The sequence below is a fragment of the Somniosus microcephalus genome, chromosome 4 (assembly GCF_052327205.1).
Source record: "Somniosus microcephalus isolate GS21.2 chromosome 4, FLI_Smic_1.0, whole genome shotgun sequence".
NCBI classification, from domain to species: Eukaryota; Metazoa; Chordata; class Chondrichthyes; order Squaliformes; family Somniosidae; genus Somniosus; species Somniosus microcephalus.
Window position 1 is genome coordinate 133,477,573 of NC_140990.1, and position 17,257 is coordinate 133,494,829.

At 47.9% G+C, this 17,257-nt stretch overlaps 1 pseudogene across 1 annotated transcript in view; it reads left to right on the forward strand.

The window, feature by feature from the left end:
• Positions 1-14,834, forward strand: part of LOC147119790 (uncharacterized) — a 228,895-nt pseudogene extending 214,061 nt beyond the window's left edge. Inside the window, exon 4 of the transcript XR_015078080.1 lies at positions 14,282-14,834. The product of XR_015078080.1 is annotated as an uncharacterized LOC147119790 (transcript). The remainder of the gene's footprint in view (positions 1-14,281) is intronic.
• The last annotated feature ends 2,423 nt before the right edge of the window (positions 14,835-17,257 follow it).

Sequence of the window (17,257 nt, forward strand, 5' to 3'; positions counted from 1 at the left end):
GGGAGTGTACTATAGGCCTCCAAACAGTCAGGGGGAGATAGAGGAACAGATATGTAGGCAAATCTCAGAGAAATGTGCAAATAATAGGGTAATAATAATGGGGGATTTCAACTTCCCCAATATTAACTGGGATAGTCAAAGTGTGAAAGGCTCAGAGGGTGTAGAATTCTTAAAGTGCATCCAGGAGAGCTTTTTGAGCCAGCATGTAGAAAGTCCTACAAGAGAGGGGGCGGTACTGGACCTAATTCTAGGGAATGTGGCCGGCCAAGTGGAAAAAGTGCTAGTAGGTGAGCACTTTGGTGATAGTGACCATAATATGGTAAGATTTAAGGTGGTCATGGAAAAGGACAGGGATGGGCCGGAAATAAAGGTTCTAAATTGGGGGAAGGCCGATTTTAATAGGATAAGGCAGGATCTGGCCAAAATGGACTGGGATCAGCTACTTGTAGGAAAATCCGCATCGGAGCAATGGGAGGCTTTCAGAAGGGAGATTGAGATCATACAAGGGCAACATGTTCCCATAAAGGTCAAGAGTGGTTCCAAAAACCACAGGGAACCGTGGATGTCAGGGGATATACGGGAATGGATTAGGAAAAAAAGGAGGGCTTTTGGTAGATACAAAAGGCTAAAGACGGAGGAAGCCCTAGAGGAGTACAAAAAGTGCAGGGGGATACTTAAAAAAGAAATTAGGAGATCAAGGAGGGGCCATGAAATAACACTGGCGAGCAAAATAAAGGAAAATCCGAAGATGTTTTATAAGTATATTAAGGGTAAAAGGATAACTAGGGAAAAAATAGGGCCCATTAGGGACAAAAGTGGCAATCTGTGTGTGGAGCCGGAAGATGTAGGAGGGGTTCTAAATGAATTTTTTGCATCTGTTTTCACTATGGAGAAGGACGACGTAGACATAGAAATAGGGCGGGGGGACTGTGATATGCTCGAACATATTAACATCGAGAGGGAGGAGGTATTGGCGGTTTTAGCTGGCCTAAAAATGGATAAATCCCCAGGCCCCGATGAAATGTACCCCAGGCTGCTGTGTGAGGCAAAGGAGGAGATTGCGGGGACTCTAACACATATATTCAGGACCTATCTGGCCACAGGGGATGTGCCAGAGGACTGGAGAACCGCTAATGTAGTACCATTATTCAAGAAGGGTAGTAGGGAAAAACCGGGGAACTACAGGCCAGTGAGCCTAACATCAGTGGTAGGAAAATTACTGGAAAAAATCCTGAGGGACAAAATTTGTCTCCACTTGGAGAGGCAAGGATTAATCAGGGATAGTCAACATGGCTTTGTCAAGGGAAGATCATGTCTGACTAATTTGATTGAATTTTTTGAGGGGGTGACTAGGTGTGTGGATGAGGGTAACGCAGTGGATGTGGTATACATGGATTTCAGTAAGGCCTTCGATAAAGTCCCGCACAGGAGACTGGTCAAGAAGGTAAGAGCCCATGGAATCCAGGGTGCCTTGGCACATTGGATACAAAACTGGCTTAGTGGCAGAAGGCAGAGGGTGATGGTCGAAGGTTGTTTTTGTGACTGGAAACCTGTGGCCAGTGGGGTACCACAGGGATCGGTGCTGGGTCCCTTGCTGTTTGTGGTCTACATTAATGACTTGGATATGAATGTAAAGGGTATGATCAGTAAATTCGCGGATGATACTAAAATTGGTAGGGTGGTAAATAGCGAGGAGGGTAGCCTCAGTCTGCAGAACGATATAGATGGGTTGGTCAGATGGGCGGAACAGTGGCAAATGGAATTTAACCCGGAAAAGTGCGAGGTGATGCACTTTGGGGGGTCTAACAAGGCAAGGGAATACACAATGAATGGTAAGACCCTAGGCAAGACGGAGGGTCAGAGGGATCTGGGTGTGCAGGTACACAGATCCCTGAAGGCGGCGGAACAGGTGGATAAGGTGGTAAAAAAGGCATATGGGATACTTGCCTTCATTAGCCGAGGCATAGAATATAAGAGCAAGGAGGTTATGATGGAGCTGTATAAAACACTGGTTAGGCCACAGCTGGAATACTGTGTGCAGTTCTGGTCGCCACACTACAGGAAAGATGTGATCGCGTTAGAGAGGGTGCAGAGGAGGTTCACCAGGATGTTACCAGGGCTGGAGCGCTTCAGCTATGAAGAGAGACTGGGCAGATTGGGTTTGTTTTCCTTGGAGCAGAGGAGGCTGAGGGGGGACATGATTGAGGTGTACAAAATTGTGAGGGGCATAGATAGGATGGATGCTGAGGAGCTTTTCCCCTTAGTAGAGGGGTCAATAACTAGGGGGCATAGATTCAAGGTAAAGGGAGGGAGGTTTAGAGGGGATTTGAGAAAGAACTTTTTCACCCAGAGGGTGGTTGGAGTCTGGAACTCACTGCCTGAAAGGGTTGTGGAGGCAGAAACCCTCACAACATTTAAGAAGCATTTGGATGAGCATTTGAAATGCCATAGCATACAAGGCTACGGGCCAAATGCTGGAATATGGGATTAGATTAGACAGGGCTTGATGGCCGGCATGGACACGATGGGCCGAAGGGCCTCTATCTGTGCTGTATTACTCTATGACTCTATGACTCTCCCATCAAACACTCCCAGGACACGTGCAGCACGGGTAAGTTAGAGAGTAAATCTCCCGCTACACTGTCCCATCAAACACTCCCAGCGCAGGAACAGCAAAGGTTAGATACAGAGTAAAGCTCCCTCTACACTGTCCCATCAAACACTCACAGGGCAGGTACAGGTCAGGATAGAGGCAGAGTGAAGCTCCCTCTACACTGTCCCATCAACCACTGCCAGGCATGTACAGCATGGGTTAGATACAACGTAAAGTTCCCTCTGCACTGTCCCATCAAACACTCCCAGGGCAGATCCAGCACGGGTTCGATACAGAGTAAAGCTCCCTCTACATTGTCCCATCAAACACTCCCAGGGCAGGTGCAGCACGGGTTTGATACAGAGTAAAGCTCCCTCTACGCTGAACCATCACAAACTGCCAGGACAGATATAGCACGGGTTAGATGCAGAGTAAAGCTCCCTCTACACTGTCCCATCAAACACTCCCAGGGCAGGTACAGCACGGGTTAGATACAGAGTAAAGTTCCCTCTACACTGCCCCATCAAACAGTCCCAGGCAGCTACAGCACGGGATAAATACACAGTAAAGTTCCCTCTACACTGTCGCACCAACACTCTCAGGCAGGTACAGCATGGGTTAGATACAGAGTAAAATTCCCTCTACGCTGTCCCATCAAACACTCCCAGGCAGGTACAGCACGGGTTAGATACAGAGTAAAGCTCCCTCTACGCTGACCCATCACAAACTGCCAGGGCAGATACAGCACGGGTTAGATACAGAGTAAAGCTCCCTCTACACTGTCCCATCAAATACTCCCAGGGCAGGTACAGCACGGGTTAGATACAGAGTAAAGTTCCCTCTACACTGTTCCATCAAACACTCCCAGGGCAGGTACAGCACGGGTTAGATACAGAGTAAAGCTACCTCTACAGTTTCCCATCAAACACTCCCAGGGCAGGTACAGCACGGGTTAGATACAGAGTAAAGCTTCTTCGACACTGTCCCATTAAACACTCCCAGGGCCGGTACAGCACTGGTTAGATACAGGGTAAAGCTCCATCTGCACTGTCCCATCAAAAACTCGCAGGGCAGGTACAGCACGGGTTAGATACAGAGTAAAGCACCCTCTACCCTGTCCCATCAAACACTCTCAGGGCAGGTACAGCACGGGTTAGATACAGAGTAAAGATCCCTCTACACTCTCCCATCAAACACTCCCAGGACACGTGCAGTAAGGGTAAGTTAGAGAGTCAATCTCCCGCTACACTTTCCCATCAAACACTCTCCGGACAGGAATAGCACAGGTTAGATACAGAGTAATGCTCCCTCTATACTGTCCCATCAAACAATCCCAGGGCAGGTACAGCACGGGTTTCATACAGAGTAAAGCTCCATCAACAATGTAACTTGAAATACACCCAGGGCAGGTGCAGCATGGGTTAGATACAGCGTAAACTCCCTCTACACTGTCCCATCAAACACTCCCAGCGCAGGTACAGCAGAGGTTAGATACAGAGGAAAGCTCCCTCTACACTGTCCCATCAAACACTCCCAGGGCAGATACAGCACGGGTTCGATGCAGAGTAAAGCTCCCTCTACATTGTCCCATCAAACACTCCCAGGGCAGGTACAGCGCGGGTTAGATACAGAGTAAAGCTCCCTCTACGCTGACCCATCACAAACTGCCAGGGCAGATACAGCACGGGTTAGATACAGAGTAAAGCTCCCTCTATAATGTCCCATCAAACACTCTCATTGCAGGGACAGCACGGGTTAGATACACAGTAAAGTTCCCTCTACACTGTCCCATCAAACACTCCCAGGGCAGATACAGCACGGGTTCGATACAGAGTAAAGCTCCATCTACATTTTCCCATCAAACACTCCCAGGGCAGGTACAGCACGGGTTAGATACAGAGTAAAGCTCCCTCTACGCTGACCCATCACAAACTGCCAGGGCAGATACAGCACGGGTTAGATACAGAGTAAAGCTCCCTCTAAAATGTCCCATCAAACACTCCCAGGGCTGGTACAGCACGGGTTAGATACAGAGTAAAGCCCCCTATAAACTGTCCCATCAAACACTCCCAGGGCAGATACAGCACGGGTTAGATACAGAGTAAAGCTCCCTCTATGCTGCCCCATCAAACACTGCCAGGGCAGACACAGCACAGGTTAGATACAGAGTAAAGCTCCCTCTACAATGTCCCAACAAACACTACCAGGGCAGGTACAGCACAGGTTAGAGAAAGAGTAAAGTTCCCTCTACACTGTCCCATTAACACTCCCAGGGCAGGTACAGCATGGGTTATATACAGAGTAAGGCTCCCTCTACATTTTCCCATCAAACACTCCCAGGGCAAGTACAGAATGGGTTAGATACAGAGTAAAACTCCCTCTACACTGTCCCATTAAACACTCCCAGTGTAGCTACAGCACAGGTTAGATACAGAGTAAGGCTCCCTCTACATTGACCCATCAAATACTCCCAGGGCAGCTACAGAATGGGTTAGATGCAGAGTAAACCTGCCGCTTCAACGTCCCATCAAATAATCCCAGGGCAGGTACAGCATGGGCTCGCTACAGATTAATCTCCGTCTACACTATCCCATCACACACTCCCAGGTCAGGTACAGCACCGGTTAGATACAGAGTAAAGTCCCCTATAAACTGTCCCATCAAACACTCACAGGACAGGTACAGGTCGGGATAGATACAGAGTGAAGCTCCTTCTACGCTGTCCCATCAATCACTGCCAGGCATGTACAGCATGGGTTAGATACAGAGTAAAGCTCCCTCTACAATGTCCCATCAAACACTCCCAGGGCAGGTGCAGCACGGGTTAAATACAGAGTAAAGTTCCCTCTGCACTCTCCCATCAAACACTCCCAGGGCAGATACAGCACGGGTTCGATACAGAGTAAAGCTCCCTCTACAATGTCCCATCAAATGCTCCCAGGACAGGTACAGCACGGGCTACATACAGAATAAAGTTCCCTCTACACTGTCCCATCAAACACTCCCAGGGCAGGTACAGCACAGGTTAGATACAGAGTAAAGCTCCCTCTACACTGTCCCATCAAGCACTGCCAGGGCATTTACAGCACGGGTTAGATACAGAGTAAAGCTCCCTCTACAATGTCCCATCAAACACTCCCAGGGCAGATACAGCATGGGTTAGGTACAGAGTAAAGCTCCCTCTACACTGTCCCATCAAACACTCCCAGGGCAGGTACAGCGCGGGTTAGATATAGAGTAAAGATCCCTCTACACTATCCCATCAAACATTCCCAGGGCACGTACTGCATGGTTTAGATAAAGAGTAAAGGTCCTCTATACTTTTCCATCAAACACACCCAGTTCAGGTATAGCATGGATTAGATACAGAGTTAAGTTCCCTCAAACCTGTCCCATCAAACACTCCCCGGCATGTACAGCACGGGTTAGTTAGAGAGAAAAGCTCCTGCTGCACTGTTCCATCAAACATTCCCGGGGCAGGTACAGCACAGGTTAGATACAGAGTAAAGCTCCCTCTACACTCTCCCATCAAACACTCCCAGGGCAGGTACAGCATGGGTTAGATACAGAGTAAAGCTGCCACTACACTGTTCCATCAAACACTCCCGAGGCAGGTACAGCACAGGTTAGATACAGAGTAAAGCTCCCTCTACAATATCCCTTGAAACACTGCCAGGGCAGGTGCAGCACGGTTTAGATACAGAGTAAAGCTCCCTCTACACTGTTCAGTCAAACACACTCAGGGCAGGTACAGCACGGGTTAGATACAGAGTAAAGCCCCCTCTACACTGTCCCATCAAACACTACCGGGGCAGGTACAGCATGGGTTAGATGCAGAGTAAAGCTCCCTCTACTTTGTCCCATCAAACACTCCCAGGAAGCTGCAGCACGGGTTACATACACATCTTGTCCACATGGTACTGTACTGCTGTGAGTAAGCACAGACCTGATGCTTCATTAAAAAAGTTTAAACTGTAATACTCCGTTGTCCTGCAATTTATTATTTTTGTACAAAATGTGCAAAACAAGACATGGTGTCAGAACAGGGATTTGAGATGGACATCGTTGGAGCTCCCTTACCTCGAATGAATTGGGAATCTTTGAACTTACATAGAGAATGGAGCAAGTTCAAGCAACATGTGGAGTTAATGTTCTCAGGTCCATTGAAAAGCAAAGGGGAGGAAGAAAGATGCAGTTATCTACTCCTGTGGATCGGAGAAAAAGGGAGAGGCATTTTTAACACATGGTCTCTCACCGCGGATGAAGCAAAGGTACTGAAAAGCTATTTTGACCGTTTTGAATCATATGTGATGCCCAAGACAAATACAATATTCGCTAGGTACAAGTTTCAGGAGAAAGTACAAGGAGCTAGTGAGTCATTTGAACAGTTCATGACTGAGTTAAAACTGCTGGTAAAAGACTGTGTATATGCAGATAAAGATGAGATGGTCAGAGACCGCATCGTGTTTGGATTACATTAAGCTAAAGTGAGAGAGAAACTTTTGAATGTTGGGTCCGGGCTAATGCTAGACAAAGCTATAGACATAGCTAGATCGCACGAGATAGCCCAAGCACAGTTGAAAACCATAACCGGCGCCACGAGCCGCTCGAGTGAACAGACAGTGCACGCAGTTAATAGACACACACCAAAGAACACTGCCTAGAGAGCGTGTTTCAGAACAGAAAGAACAGCGAGAGTTCTAAACATGGGTGACACAGACATAAAACGCTTCAATAACTGTCGATATTGTGGAAACAACTTGCATGGAGAAAAGGAATACTGCCCTGCCAAAGGAAGGCGATGTGCTAAATGTGGTAAACGGAACCACTTTGCTAAAGTTTGCAGGACTGTTTTCGGAATACAGTACACACAGTGAGTGACAGACAAATGCCAGATAGAGAGCCAAATGCAGAGGAAATGTTTATTGATTCTGTGTCACAGAAAAAATAGATTTCAGAGACTGAGTAAGCCTATGCCGATATTGAGATAGGAAAACAGGGCAAAGAGCTTAAGTTTAAACTAGACACTGGATCTCAGGTTAATGTAATTCCTGAGTGAGCATCACAGCTTGAAGGATGAGTGTGAGCTACAGCCCACCTCACGCAGACTGACCGGCTATGGGGGGGAGCAGCTCATTGTAAAAGGCACATGCGTGATGAAATGCAAGTACAAAGAAAGCGACATGATGTTGAACTTTTACATTGTTGACACTCAAGCACCTCCAGTGCTAGGTCTAAAGGCATGTTTAGACATGGACCTCATCAAGCTAGTACTATCATTGACAGCACCAGTTGATAAGCAGACAGTCATGGAGGAGTTTGCTGACGTTTTCAAAGTCAGATTCGGGGGAATTTATAATGGGGAGCAAAGAAATGGCAGACCAACTAAATGCATATTTTGGTTCTGTCTTCACAAAGGAGGACACAAATAACCTCCCAGAAATACCGTGGAACATAGGGCCTGATGAAAGGGTGGAACTGAAAGAAATCAGTATTTGCAGGGAAATGGTGTAATGTATATACCTTTAAGGGGGGAACAATTTTTTACAGCTCATGTATACTGCAGTACCGGCAGTGACCACACCTGTATATAGCACTGAGTAGTAATCTGTACAGATCAGTTCCAGTGTGAGCCACGTTGAGTAAGCACCTGTTGTACCGTTCTCCTGCAGTCTGTGTCTTATTATACACAGACACAACATTGGCGACAAGGCAAGTTCGAACCTACCTGCAACTCTGCATCACCTCCCGGGGATTCGTTCCTGGAGATCAGTGGATTGGAGGTCAAGGCCAGAGACTCGGGCGTCGACCATGGGCAACCGCCCAGTCAGCCAGCAGAGACTCGAGAATTGCAGGGGAGGCTGTCGAGAGCCAGGCTTGGCTTTCCAGTCGAGGTGGTCCAGCGAAACGGGCTGGCAACAGGTAGTGCGCAGACCCTTCCCGGACAGCGGCGGGCTAGAGCCGGACCGAGCAGCACAGCAAAGGGCTGAGCAGCGTAGACGGGGGAGAGAGAGAGAGGGCAGAGCGCACAGGGCGCAGCCGGTGTTCGGGGCCGAGCAGCATCGAAGAGAGGGAGAGAGAGACGCGCAGAAACCCGCGAGGCGCCGCCATTGCCACGAGGACCGCGGAGAGTGGCGTTGGCAGCAGCGCAGGAGAAGCGTGCAAAACCTACAGGGTGCCGCCATTGCCACGAGAACCACCGGGAGTGGCGTTGGCCGCAGCGGGGAAGGAAGGAAAGTGCGGGAGATGCAATTTTAAGCCATTGGGAGATGCCATTTCAAATCACACCCAAAATGCCGAAGAGTGGCAGTATCACCGCATTTGACAATGAAGTCGAAGATTGGACTACATATGTCGAACGAATAGAGGTATACTGCAAGGCAAATGAGGTGTCAGATGACAAGAAAGCATCAGTATTGTTAAATTTAATGGGTGCAAAGACGTATGGTTTATTACGAAATCTAGTAACCCCAACGAAGCCAATGGAAAAGAGTTTTGAAGACATAGTGACGATACTACAGGAACATTTAAACCCCACACCACTGCTGAAAGCAGAAAGATTCAAGTTTCACAAACGGAACCAGCATAAGGATGAAAGCAATGCTGATTATTTAACAGAACTGCACAAACTATCAAAACACTGCCAGTTTGGAGCGGGACTGGCAGATACCTTAAGGGACAAGTTTGTGTGTGGGCTTCAAAGTGAAGGAACCCAGAAACGGCTTTTATCTGAAAAGGACCTTACGCTGGAAAAGGCTTTCAGCATTGCGGTATCATATGAAGCAGCAGCACGGGGCTCTGCAGAGATACAACAGAAACCGCAAGAATATGGCACAAACGAAATGTCATATGGAACAGAGAAGTGCTATCACTGTGGCAGAACAACACACAACCAGAATGATTGCTGGTTCAAAGACAAAGTGTGCAGACAGTGTGGAAAAGTAGGACACATAGCACGAGTCTGCAGGTCGGGAAAGAAAACCAGCAATAAGAAACCTACCAAAGAAAAGTACAAGAAGGTACATAAGATGACGGAGAATAGTTCAGACGAACAAAAGAGTGATAACGACTCCGAAAGCAGGGAACTGAGTTGTCTGAAACTACATAATGTGATCACAACGGAGGATCACCGAACCATTTGGGTCACTCTCAAGATAGCAGGAGTCCAGGTAAAGATGGAGTTGGACACAGGATCAGCCCTAACAGTCATAAACTGACGGGACTATGAGCGGCTGTTCTCACACATACCCTTGAGAGACACAAAAATTATTTTGAAGACGTACACGGGGCAAAAAGTCTACCCCAAAGGAAAAATAAGGGTGACCGTTATATATAACGGTAAGGAAACACCAAAACTAGACCTGTATGTATTACAAGATGGAGGACCACCATTACTGGGACGTGAATGGATCCGGAAAATACAACTGGATTGGCATTCCATACAGGCACTGACTGTGGCTGACAAAAAGGATGATGACGTCACACCTGGGCGACTGTCAAAGATCCTAACTGATGCGAAAGAAGTGTTCCAGCAAGGACTCAGAACAGTAAAAGGCATGACAACGATGATTAAAATTGAAGAAAACACAAGCCCAAAATTTTTTAAGGCCAGACCAGTACCTTATGCGATCCGCCCAGCCATCGAAGCAGAGCTGGAGAGTCTGGAACATTCAGGAGTACTTTCCAAGGTAGGCTGGAGCGAGTGGGCTACACCCATCGTCCCTGTGATGAAAAAGTCGTTGAGCAGCACGCCTAGGGGACTAAGGAAGGTTCGCATCTGTGGGGACTTTAAGGTAACAGTGAACCCGGTCCTTCACACCATACAATATCCACTTCCGCGGATTGAAGATATTTTCGCCTCGCTATCTGGAGGGAAACGCTTCACTAAATTGATCTGGCCCAGGCGTATCTGCAAATGGAGGTAGAAGAAGCATCAAAAAAATACCTCACAATCAACACCCATAAAGGTCTCTACCAATACAACCGGCTGGTATTTGGGGTGGCATCAGCTCCGACTATTTGGCAGAGGGCAATGGAACAAGTCCTGCAAGGGATCCCAGGGACCCAGTGTTATTTGGACGACATCCTGGTCACGGGCGAAAATGACAGTGATCACCTTGCCAACCTGGAGCAGGTGCTCACTAGATTGCAGGAATATGGGCTCCGAGCTAACCGCCCCAAATGCGTGTTTTTTAGAAAACAGATCTCGTATTGTGGCCACGTTATCGATAAAGAGGGGTTACATAAGTCCCCAGAGAAGATTGAGGCAGTAGTCAAGGCTCCAGCACCGGAAAATGTGTCACAACTGAGGTCGTTCCTCGGGCTGGTAAACTACTACCTAGGTTCTTGCCAAATTTGTCTACAATACTACACCCACTGAACACCCTACTGCAAACTGGGGTGCCATGGAAGTGGAGTGACGAATGTAGACGAGCTTTCCAGAAGAGCAAAACACTAATCACATCGAAAGAAGTATTGGCCCATTACAACCCAGCATTACCAATTCGGTTGGCATGTGATGCATCACCCTACGGCATTGGAGCAGTGCTGTCGCACAAATTCTCGGACGGCTCAGAGAGGCCAATAGCCTTTGCGTCACGATCACTAACCTCAGCCGAGCGTAACTATGCCCAGATTGACAGGGAGGCCCTCAGCCTAGTGTGGGGAGTGAAAAAGTTCAATCACTATCTGCACGGGCAGAAGTTCACCTTGCTGATGGATCACCAGCCTCTTGTCTCCATTTTTAATCCGAAGAAGGGCATTCCGGTGATGACTGCGCAACGACTACAAAGATGGTCACTTTTTCTAGGGGCGCACCGCTATGAGATTGAATATAAGGGCACGAAACAGCATGGAAATGCTGATGGGCTATCACGCCTGCCACTGCCTACTGCAGAGGAATCACCAGCAGTGGATCCTGTCGAAATATTCCATTCGACTATAGTTGAATACCTACTGGTAATTAACGCTAGTATCGAAAAGGAAACCCGAAATGACCCGACACTGTCTCGGGTATATGATTTGACAGTGCAGGGATGGCCAGCACATGGCGACTCACTGTTGCCAGCATTCTCGACAAGGAGAGAACAGCTGTCAGTGTGCCAGGGGACCTTGATGTGTGGATCCTGAGTGGTAATTCCACTCAAGTTAAGGGATAGAGTGCTCAATGAGCTTCATGAGGGTCATCTGGGAAAGGTAAAAATGAAAAGCCTAGCCACTGCTTATGTGTGATGGCTGGGAATCGATAAACAAATCGAGGACCTGACCAAGAGTTGCTCAGGATGCCAGAAAGTCCAAAATGCACCACCACAGGCCCCTCTACACCCATGGGAGTGGCCCTCATCTCCATGGCAACGGGTGCATATTGATTCTGCTGGTCCATTCATGGACTCAATGTTTTTAATAGCCGTGGATGCGCACTCAAAAGGGCCTGAGGTCATCAAAATGTCCTCCACCACCACGGAGAAAACTGTTGCAGTCCTATGGACCATTTTTGCCAGGAATGTCTTGCCAGAACAGATTTGCTCCGACAACAGACCACAGTTTGTGTCCGAAGAGTTCCGGAGGTTCTTGAAAAAGAATGGGGTAAGGCATTACACATCCGCCCCGTATCATCCAGCCACAAATGGATTGGCTGAGAGGTTCGTACAAACCTTTAAGAAGGCAATAGCGACTATGTACAATGACAACATTCCGCTGCAGCACAAGGTGGACAATTTCCTGTTCGCCTACCGGAATGCGACACATGCAGTCACCAACCAGGCCCCAGCCATGATGTTCTTTAACCGAAGGTTAAGGTCTCACCTGGATTTGCTCAGACCAAACGTACGAAGAGATGTTGAGAGTAAGCAATTCCAGCACATCCATGAGAAGCCAACAAGGAGCTTCAATGTAGGGCAACCAGTCTTGGCCCGCGACTACCGAACAGAAAAATGGCAGCCAGGAACGATATGCACATGGCAGGGCCCACTAATGTACACAGTGGACGTTGGGGAGAGCATCGTGAGACGCCATGCTGATCAGATCCTAGAGTCACAGGAACAAGTCAACCCCATGCCTCGCCCATACGTACCTGGTGATGAACCCGACGTACAGGTCGCATCTACCCCAGAAACAGTAGCATCGGAAGCTGATGAACCAACCGACGACAGGGGGCCAGAATCGCCCCCGCACCAAGAGCAAGACACTCGGGAAAGGCGCTATCCAGAAAGGATCAGGAAGCCTCCCCAAAGACTGAATATATAAATAGACTATTTTCAGCTAATGTTGCATGTTAAAAGTGTTAATTGTAATTAGTTTGATATTTAATTGTTAAATGAGTGTTATGGTACTGTTAATCTAAAAGGGGAGGAATTGTAATGTATATACCTTTAAGGGGGGAACTATCTTTTACAGCTCATGTATACTGCAGTACCGGCAGTGACCACACCTGTATATAGCCCTGAGTAGTAATCTGTACAGATCAGTTCCAGTGTGAGCCACGTTGAGTAAACACCTGTTGTACCATTCTCTTGCAGCCTGTGTCTTATTATACACGGACACAACATCTCTGTTTACCCAATCAACTCCTTTAATCATCTTAAACACCTCAATTAGATCACCGCTTAATCTTCAATATTCAAGGGAGTAGACGCCCAGTCTGTGCAACCTGTCTTCATAATTTACAAAAGTCATCACTGTCGGTACAGGATAGAAATTCTGAACAGACAGTTTTAGTTTCTCTGGAACATTATTTCATCTCTTGCCCCTCCTAATCTGTAAATCCCCCATCCCACACATTCCCCCTCCTCACCACATCCTCGCTGTTTGAAATCCAGATTCATCGCAGGCTCAGATTTTTCTCCCTTTCTCTCCTGAAGGTGCTGTGTGATGGTGGGGTTTTGTCCCAGTCACTGTTTACCCTCCAGTACCTTGCTGAGTGGTAATTCTGAGCTGTGAGCCTATACTGAAGGTGCTGTGTGATGGTAGGGTTCGGTCCCAGTCACTCTTTGCCCTCTAGTACCTTGCCAAGCGGTCATTCTGAGTCGCTGGGCCTCAGCAACACCGAGTGTGGGTCTCAGGCCCCGAGTCAGTGCCGGCAGACATGCAGCCAGGGCCCCGGCACCATTAACCCCCGGGTGCAGCGCCTCCCCCAGACAGGAAACACAACAACTTGCATTTATACAGCAGAGGGAGCAACTCAGAGCCAGTTAGCATCAGGGTGGGTGGTGGATGTGGAACTCGGTCCCTGGCCTCCTGTGTAGGGCTTTCTTGTTGCATCAGTTTCAGCTGGAGTGGAGAGGGGGGAGAAGCTGCTGGGTTTAACCCCCAGTACTTCTGAGCCCAGTGGGACCCAACAATTTCCAATGTGGGACTGTGAAGGGAGGTGGATTCTAGGGGAGATTAGTTTGCTAAACACTCCCTTTTTCCTGTTTGAAATTAATTTTGCAGGGTGTTAGAAGGGGAGGATTTGCAGATGGGAAACTCAAACCAAACATCACTTCAAGATCTGACAGAGTCACTCAATTCATCAGGACCTTTGAACATGAAAGCAGAAAGCACCTTTCAGAGCAGGGAGAAACCGTACACGTATTCTGTACACCAGCGTGTTCACACTGGGGAATGGCCGTTCACCTTCTCCGCATGTGGGAAGGGATTCACTGATTCATCCACCCTGCTGAGACACAAGCGGAGTCACACTGGGGAGAGGCCATTCACCTGCACTGAGTGTGGGAAGGGATTCACTAATTCATCCCATCTGCTGACACACCAGCGAGTTCACACTGACGAGAGACCTTTTAAATGCCCGGACTGCGGGAAGTGCTATAAAAGTTCTGGGGAACTGACCTGTCATCAACGTGTTCACACTGACGAGAGACCATTCAGGTGCTCTCACTGCGGGGCTGGGCTCAGGAGATCAGCGCACCTCACTGTGCACCAGTGCATTCACACCAGGGAGAGGCCATTCACCTGCTCCATGTGTGGGAAGGGATTCACTCAGTCATCCAACCTGCTGATGTACCAGCGAATTCACACTGAGGAGAGGTCGTTCACCTGCACTGAGTGTGGAAAGGGATTCACTTGTTCAGCCCAGCTGCTGAAGCACCAGCGAGTTCACACCGGGTAGTGGCTGTTCACCTGCTCCATGTGTGGGAAGGGCTTCACTCAGTCATCCCACCTGCTGACACACCAGCGAGTTCACAATTGACTGCAGAGGTTGGATTCTGCTGTTATTGCTGCTGATAATTACATCCCGGATTGAATCGTGTTCATTCTGACAGTTGGGGTTTGTTTCTGCTGATGTTAATAACCCCGGTAACTGGGCTGGATTTTAATATTCTGGATATCTGCCAAATAAATAAGCTTTGCTTTAAACACATTGTTGTGGATTTTTGTTGTTCCCACCTGAGTGTTTAGCATCACCAGAAAGGACAATCTGGGGGGAGGATCATACGGCAGGAACAGAACTACAGCCTGGACACAGTCCTTCAGGGCCACACTGAGAGGGGCAAATGGCACTTTGGTCTTTCTCGCCTCTCTTCACTGACAGCAATGTCCCCGTGCAGGTTAATCTTGGGCCTGTAAGGAATGTGTCCCAGCCGCTCTCTTCCATGGGTCAGAGCTCCTAGGCACGGAACAGAAGGCTCCTTTACAATTGTGTTTAGAGTCAGGAAGAACAACGGTGAATGCTGGAAACGTGTTGTCAAATCAGATATTGGTGTCAAACTGCGATCTGTTCCTGACTGAAAGTGAAACGGCAGGGTTAAGTTTCCAGTTTAAAACTGACTGGTAATTATTCCACAAAGATTTAATATGTGTGTGTGACAGTCCTGAGTCTACCATTTTAAGGCAGGTTTTAGCTCATTTCAAATAAACACGTTTAAAATAAATTGATTAAAGTCTGTATTAAAATAGCAGAGGGAGGAGTTCACAGGAGCCTGTTAACTGCTGGTACAATTATACAACAGACATTTGATGTCCAGATAAAGAAGGACCTGCAGCGTGTTTCCAGGAATTCCCCGTTTTATTGATGTGCATGTTAGACACCAGGATAACTCAAAATACACGACCCGGAACATCCACAGGGTTACTCCAGGATCACTCCCGCTGAGGAACTCCACCACTGACCCTGCACCAATCATCACCCACTGGAGGTTTATATCAGGAGCTTCTGTATGATGGTGAGGTGATCACTGGACAATAAAGTGCAGAGACTGGTGGGTGGCTGCTCATTATCCTCGGTGTGATTTAATCCCCTTTCCCACTGAATACTGCGGACAGACAGGCTCACCTTGGGAACGGGATGGTCATTGTGACATCACTTTCTAAACAAGAGCCCACAAGGCAATGGGTTATCAATAAATGTTAAAGGGATTCAACACTCTGAAGTTACATTTTAAATAAAAGGAAATAAAATGCTGAAAAATTATTGGGATGGATAATTTCTCTCTGTGGAATGCGCTTTCACATATTAAGGATGATGTGTTTTGTTTACACACTCTTGGCATATATAACAAACATTTTGTGTGAGCTCTTTTCAGTTCTGTTAAACCTGATGAAATACTTTCTGTGGCCTTTAGGACCCTGCGGCCGCCCATCCGGCGGGGCCCGCTGGGTCTGGATATAAAGAGACCGCGCGGTGTTCCTCCTCCCACTGCCTGGGGGAATGGGCCAGATATTTAAAGGGACAGGCACTCCTCTTTCTCTGCCTATTTATAGTTAAAGGGACAGACCCGTTTATCTTGGAGTGTCGGTGGACTTCACTAACAGAGCTCCCATTAACAGTCGCTCCCTTCTGTACTGTGCAGTGATTGTAAACCCGTCTGTTTCAGTGACTTGAGCCTTTCTAAAATGCCTCACTGTTTTTGACGATCCATTTGACGTGTTTGTTTAATATTGAAAGTCTTCAGAATTTGCGAAGGTTTCCTTTAATGGTGGAGTGATATTTCTTTCTAAGTATTCTGTTCTCCCCCTCCCCCTTCCACTTTAAAACACTATGTACTACTGACTAGGAAGGTATCAAGTTCAATCCTTGATCTGCGCTGTGAGTTGATCTCTGACAAGGCAGCAGTTCAGGGGCTATAATTATCCTCAGTACCACTGGGCTAACTAAGAGTAAGAATCAGGCACTGCCCCTGCTCTTGATGGAGATCCAGTGACATCAACTGGAAAGTGTATGGATGTCAATTGAGGGCAGGATTGGACTGCTGTCACTGCTGACACTCACTGAGTCGGCTGATGGTGAGGCTCTAGAATCATAGAATCATGGACACGTTAGAGCACAGCAGGAGGCCCAGCGAACCCGTGCCGGCTCTCTGCAAGAACACTTCAGCTAGTCCCACTCCCCCTGACCTTTCCTCGGAGCCCTGCCAACATGTTTCCTTCAGGTACTTATCCATCTCCCTTTTGAAAGCCACAGTTGAATCTGCCCCCACCACCCTTTCAGGCAGTGCATTCCAGATCCTAACCACTCGCTGTGTAAAAAGTTTTTCCTCATGTCACCTTTGGTTCATCTGCCAATCACATTAAATCTGTGTCCTCTGGTTCTTGACCCTTCTGCCAATGGGAACAGTTCCCTCTATCTACTCTGTCTAGACCCCTCATGACGTTGAGCACCTCTATCAAACCACCTCTCAAGATTCTCTGCTCCAAGGAGAACAACCCCAGCTTCTCTAGTCTATCCAC